The 6,877-nt window shown below is 32.9% G+C and overlaps 3 non-coding genes across 3 annotated transcripts; 1 reads left to right on the top strand and 2 right to left on the bottom strand.

The window, feature by feature from the left end:
* Positions 1–3,090: 3,090 nt before the first annotated feature.
* On the top strand, positions 3,091–3,162 carry TRNAC-GCA (transfer RNA cysteine (anticodon GCA)). Its single transcript has one exon. It is a non-coding gene; the product is annotated as a tRNA-Cys (tRNA).
* Positions 3,163–6,240: 3,078 nt separating this feature from the next.
* TRNAD-GUC (transfer RNA aspartic acid (anticodon GUC)) lies at positions 6,241–6,314 on the bottom strand. The gene has a single exon. It is a non-coding gene; the product is annotated as a tRNA-Asp (tRNA).
* Positions 6,315–6,632: 318 nt separating this feature from the next.
* On the bottom strand, positions 6,633–6,716 carry TRNAY-GUA (transfer RNA tyrosine (anticodon GUA)). Its single transcript has one exon. It is a non-coding gene; the product is annotated as a tRNA-Tyr (tRNA).
* Positions 6,717–6,877: the final 161 nt, after the last annotated feature.

Below are 6,877 nucleotides of genomic sequence, written 5' to 3'. Positions count from 1 at the left end.
TTTTTGCCCAAAGCAAGTTCACCACCAACTGTAGCAGCACCGTCCGCTAAAATTTGCCCTTTTTTAATGCATTTACCCTGGTGAACCTGGGATTTTTGCTGCATACAAGTATTTTTGTTAGAACGTTGATACATAACTAATGGAATTCTTCGAGTATATCCATTGCCCGAAAAAATGATCTTGTCAGTATCGGTATAAATGATCTTTCCCCCGTGTTCGGCTATAGCGGCAACCCCTGAATCTCGAGCCACTTGGCGTTCCAACCCAGTTCCAACAATGCACTTTTCGGACCGAGAAAGCGGGACTGCTTGACGTTGCATATTAGAACTCATTAAAGCACGATTCGCATCATTATGTTCGATAAAAGGAATGAGGGAAGCTCCAATAGAAAAATATTGGAAGGGAAAAATACTTCGAAGATGAACTTGTTCCCATTCAATAGTCAAGAATTCTTGACGGTATCGAGCTGGAACAATCTGTTCTTCCTGAATACCTGGATTCAGTGCCAAAGAATTTCCTGTCGCTACCATATAGTATTCATCTCGACTTGGTGATAAATAAAGCATCCGCACTTTTTTTAATCTCTCTGAAATTTCATAAAATGGAGTTTCGAGAGATCCCCAATCACCAATCCTTGCATGAATTGCTAATGATCCAATAAGTCCAACATTAATTCCTTCAGACGTGTCAATTGGGCAAATGCGTCCATAATGACTAGGATGGATATCTCGTATCCGAAAACTAGCAGTTCGCCCTGTCAATCCTCCTGGGCCCAAATAACTCAATTTTCGCCCATGAACTATTTGTGTCAATGGATTAGTTCGATCTAAAACTTGAGATAATGGGTGTAATCCGAAAAAAGATTCAAATGTGGTTGTTAATGGAGTTGAAGTTACCAAATTCTGAGGAGTCGGTATTAATTTATGCCTAATTGCTCCACATATAGTTCCTCTAACCATATTTTCTAAACGAACTAGAGCCAATCCGAATTGATCTTGTAAGAGATCCGCAACAGAACGAATCCGTTTATTTTTCAAATGATTCATATCGTCAAGTGTACCCATTCCAAATTTAAGTCCAATCAAATGATCTGCAGCTGCCAATATATCTCGCTGTAACAAAAATGTATTGTTCTCAGGTATATCAAGATTAAGTCTCTGGTTCAGATTTCGTCGACCAATCCTTCCTAATTCACATCTTTGTTGAAAGAATTTCTTTTGTAATTCCTTACATAAGGATTCAGAAAATACCGGATCTCCGCCTACACAAGAAAATTGTTGATAAAACTCCAAAATGGCATTTTCTTTTGATCTAATTTTTTTTTTCTCCTTATCATTCAGGAAAGACAAAAAAATTTCAGGGTAGCAAACATTCTCGAGAATTTCTCTTAGATTCGAACCCATAGCTGATGATAGAACTAGAATAGATATTTTCTGTTTCCTACTCACACGAGCCCATATCCTTGCTTTTCGATCAATCTCTAATTCTAATCTTCCTCCCCAATCAGATATTATGGTGCCGGTATAGACCGAAATTCCGTTATGGTCCAATTCTGACCGGTAATAGATACCGGGGCTTTGCAATATTTGACTGATGACAATTCTGTATAGTCCATTTACTATAGAAGTTCCCAGGGAATTCATTAGAGGAATGTTTCCAATCAAAATTGTTTGTTCTTGCATATCCCTACGGGTTTTCCAAATTAATCCTGCGGATACGTATAATTCAGAAGAATATGTGAGTGATTCATATACAGCATCTCTTTCTTTTATCAATGGTTCTACCAATTTATATGTTTCCACAAATAATTGAAATTCAATTTCTTGATCTGTATCTTCAATTTTTGGAAACTTAGAAAGTTCTTCTGTTAAGCCATGATCAATGAACCTACAAAACCCTTCAAATTGTATCTGATTAAACGCAGGTATTGTAGACATTCTCTCATTTCCACCCCCAAGCATTTTATTTATTTCCCATTTATAAAAAAAATCCCATTATTTGCTTAAAATGGATCGATCTAGCAATGATGGAATTTATATTATGTTTACTGAATCACATGAAATTTTACCTAACTTCATAGGTGTAATAGATGTAATGCATGAAATACATATGAACGTAGGAATAAAGAGACTTTGATACTCAAATTAAATTGGAATTTGCAACAACTACAAATGAATTGGTAAATTCTATTTAGAATTATGGAGTTTTGTATAAAATATCTATATCAAAACAAAAGTGAGTCAATTTCTACCATTATTATGATATTCCAATCGGATTGGGTACTATAAATAGATTCGGGATTTGATCTGAAGAAACAATATAGAATTTTTTTTATTTAACAACATGGAACTTTTTCGTAGATTTCACTGTTAAAAAAAATTCGCATAGAAGAGAGATATTTTACCTATACCTATATTTTTTTTAGTAGAATTCGTAGAATGCGATTGAAGTATGTATAAGGACTTGTATTTATTAATAAACATGTGCAGATATATATATATAGTTAGTTATATATATCGCCTCCTTTATTACAGTTCTATGGGGAACATCACATGTCGTACTCTATCAAAAATTTATATTTTCTATTTAATGATAATGAAAAAAAAATTCTAAAAACAGAATTCCGAACATTTCCTATAAACATCTTATATATATATAAGATATTAGATTTAGATAATAGTAATCGTTTATGTTCTGGGGTTTACATATACTCATAATCGCTATTAAAATTGTCATTAATAAGGATTTTTTTATGGTTATGGAAACGAATCAATACGGATGGATTAGTAATGATTAGTTATCTATCAATTTTTATTTATTTAGGTAAGGTATCCATTTTTGGATTGTTTTCTTATATCATTAGGGAAACCGAATTTGCAATTTCAATCCAAGAATCATTTATGAATTCACAGTCAATAGTTAAAGTTAACGGTTCCCATTTGTCCTGATTTTTTGCTTTTGTGAATGAAAATCCACATTTTTTTTTCAATAGAAAAAGCAAAGTTTTGCGGTTTTTCGTTTTAGATATTGTGTGTTGTAAGATACTATCTATCTAAGAGATAGAGCCAATCCAATATTTTGTATCGTTTTGGCGGCATGGCCGAGCGGTAAGGCGGGGGACTGCAAATCCCTTTTTCCCCAGTTCAAATCCGGGTGTCGCCTCAGCAACAAACAAAAGAATCAAAATACCCTCTTCTGTTTTGCTGATATAACTTTATCATTTTTTTTAGAAGAAAAGCATCTTTAGATTTGCTTGATTCTAAGCATCGTTGGGGTTCTCTAAAATGTTATAAATCCTTGCGTATAGGTTTCGTTTCCAGAATTTAGTAGAGTAATGAAAAATAATCGTTAAATCTTGAGATGATAGCCCTTCGACTACTAATGTAGTGTCTACTCATTGGGTCTTGAATTAGGGAATATAATTTCATTTTTCCTTACGGAAAGGAGGAAGATACTTGATATACGGACTCATGAAAGTATCTGAGTACTCGAGCATTCAATCAATATTATATTGAATGAATAATTGGCTTTTTTTTTTATTTTAATCTTAAAAAAAGAACTTATTTCTTTTCGATAAGCTCTAACCACGCATGTAATAGGCCATCCCATCTTCCGATTGTCTCTATGAAACAATCGGGGGGACAGTAAAGATTAGATCAAATGAGAAAGGAATAATAGTAGGGTTATGTGATAGATACTATCTTGATTCTCTATTTTGAGACTTTTTACTTAATGTAATGAAATGCAGGACAACAAAAGAAAGACTAGGTCTTATTATTCCTACATGTTACTAACATTCTTTTGATACTTCCAAGAGTTTTTCTGCCTCTTTTATTTATTTGTACTGAATTTTTTCGATTATACTAGAAATCATATAATAACTTGGGATAATTCGATTTTTTGTATTGTTTCATCAATGGTGTTGTGCCCGAATCTCTTTTTGACTATGCGCTAGTGATTCCACTATTATTAGTGAATAATAATTATTAGTGAGCAATAATGGAATAATTCTTTTATATTCATAGAGATAGGGGACATAATTCACATGGATATGGTAAGTCTCGCTTGGGCTGCTTTAATGGTAGTCTTTACATTTTCTCTTTCCCTCGTAGTATGGGGAAGAAGTGGACTCTAGAAGTACTACTAATTGAAAAATAAAACTGTATTGTTTTTGGTTTATTTTATAGATCGTTCTGCAAAACTTTTTTTCTTTTATTTTGAAAAGTAAAAAAAAAAAGAGTTCGGATTATAAGTTTTTAAGTGGATCCATACTTTCAACACGAAAGAACATAGACATAGTGGTTGTCCAATGAGATACTACGCATAATAATATACTACCTCATAATAAGATAGTACCTCGGGGTAGCCACCCACATATTACGTGCTTACCACTTCTTTTATTTATTATTATTAGTATTTTAGTTATTTTCAAAATAGGATTTTTTCTTGTTTTAGGGAACTCATTTCATATCATGCTTCAAACGTTAAATAAAAATGGGGTTTGCTAATTCTTTTCGAAATCCGAAGATAAAAAGTTCCCATGGAACCGAACTCCTGGATCATCTGTCAACTGCTCAATCAATTACTTCTTTCGAATGCTAAAAAAAAATTAGTGGCCTTTCGATTATTTGATTTCAGATTCATTCTAATCAACATGAATTATGAAGCAAAGAAATAGAATTGGGCCACTATGTATATTAGATTAATATTACATATATGTAATTGATATGATATCTATATATAAATAGAAAGATATATATTGTATATTCATCTATATTCAAATTGATCGATATTCAACCTCTATTTTTATAGAGTACAATTTTATATTTATACACTTCAATAACAATAATAGATAGTATGGTAGAAGGATTCATATATTTCTTTCTACCATACTATCGGATCTTATCGAATACTTCTCTCGTAGAATACTGATAATTCTAGTCCGCCAATTTCATTTAAGACGCGAAATTTTAATGCTTTTCATTTTTCTTATCTTCAATCATTGATAAGAACTAAAACGTCAAGGTTAATTCAAATTAATCACTTTGACTGATTGTTTTTACGTATATTATAAGTAAAAAGGCGGTCGGAACTAGAATGAACAGTGCAGTAGCAATAAATGCGAGAATATTTACTTCCATAATATCATCGTTTCATTTTTTATTCGCAATAACTCGGGATTTAATCCCATAGAGATGATAAATGTTTCGCTTGTAAATTCAAGGGGATGCGTTGCATCTCGATGATATCGAATCGTATTAAAATATCATGAATAACAATATCGGAGCTATCAAATCGATTCATCGTCGAGAATTGAATAGTATAACATAGGAAGATCTTTTATCCATACCGAATTTAAACAAAATGGGATTCCTGATGCAATCAAGAATTTCGTTACTTTTTTTTATTTATAATTTTTTGCATTCTTTCTTTTCTATAATCTACTGCCCTCTTATTCAATGCAATCATCTGATGAAGTCTCATCAGACTACCTTTACCCTTACATTGTTTATAAACAAACTCAAGCAAAGAATAGCAGCGAAATTCAAAAAAGGAAAAGGAGGTAGGTTCGAACTAAACTCCTTCCTTTTTTTGTACTTATAAAATCTTCTTAAAAAAAAGAAATAAAAACGAAACTTAAACTTTCAAAAATTCTTAATTACCTCACTAAGAGAGATAGATGGGATCCTTGTTTGTATTAATATCCTCTTTCCTTGAATTAGTAGTGGGACGTATATATCAAAAGTTAAGTGTTAAATTTTAATAAGATAGATTATTTCAAATTCAAATTAGTAATTGAATTTACTAATTGAGGTTACAAAAAATCGGAGCCAGAACGGATATATTTTGCTTTCAGACGAAAAATTAGATCAAAGTTTACTATGTAAACTTTATTTTGTATCGTCCAAATTCCCTTTATGTATGTGCTTTCCGGAAACGTATAGTACTCTATTTCATTAGAAAAATCGGGCGTAATCAACTAGACCCAGTACGCCTTCGAATCCTGAATATGATGCTACCAATAATTGTGGTAATTCACATATGGCACATATGTCTTTCTCCCATCAATTAGTACTCGTTGAAGAAATCAAAATTCCCATATTTTTTTGTTGAAAAATGTGGAAAAAAAATAAGAGAGATCCCGTTTGGAATAAAATTCAGTTATGTTATTTGTTCTCTCTTTCACAGGAAAGGAAGAGATTAATTGATGTATTTTTTTTTTATTGGATTTGGATCCATCGGGACTGACGGGACTCGAACCCGCAGCTTCCGCCTTGACAGGGCGGTGCTCTGACCAATTGAACTACAATCCCAGGGAAATAAAGTGTACAACATATGTTGTTGATTTAATTTCCTTCAAACCTTTCTATGTAGATTTTTGATTCGAATTGTCATATTCTACCAGACAGAGACGCGAGTAATAAAGTAATAGATTGATATGCGCGGAGACATGGACTTTAGTGTGAGAAGCATGGATTAATATTTATTTTTTCGTTATTGTAAAATTGATTGATTATCAATCTGTCAATGAATAAAAAAAGAGTTTTTTTTTTTATTCTTTCATATCAAGTCAAGTATTTCTGTAGAAGGACAAATAGGTTATATCATTTTATGGTGGATACGCGATATATTGGGCCGAGCTGGATTTGAACCAGCGTAGACATATTGCCAACGAATTTACAGTCCGTCCCCATTAACCGCTCGGGCATCGACCCGGGAAGAATCAATTCCAAGCTTGTTGATAATCCATGATCAACTTCCTTTCGTAGTACCCTACCCCCAGGGGAAGTCGAATCCCCGCTGCCTCCTTGAAAGAGAGATGTCCTGGACCACTAGACGATGGGGGCATACTTGCCCGACTGCCATCATACTATGA

This window comes from Cucumis melo, unplaced genomic scaffold, assembly GCF_025177605.1.
Source record: "Cucumis melo cultivar AY unplaced genomic scaffold, USDA_Cmelo_AY_1.0 utg001754l, whole genome shotgun sequence".
In the NCBI taxonomy this organism is placed as follows: domain Eukaryota; kingdom Viridiplantae; phylum Streptophyta; class Magnoliopsida; order Cucurbitales; family Cucurbitaceae; genus Cucumis; species Cucumis melo.
Note: the sequence above shows the minus strand (reverse complement) of the source record. Positions and strands in the feature narration are given on the sequence as shown.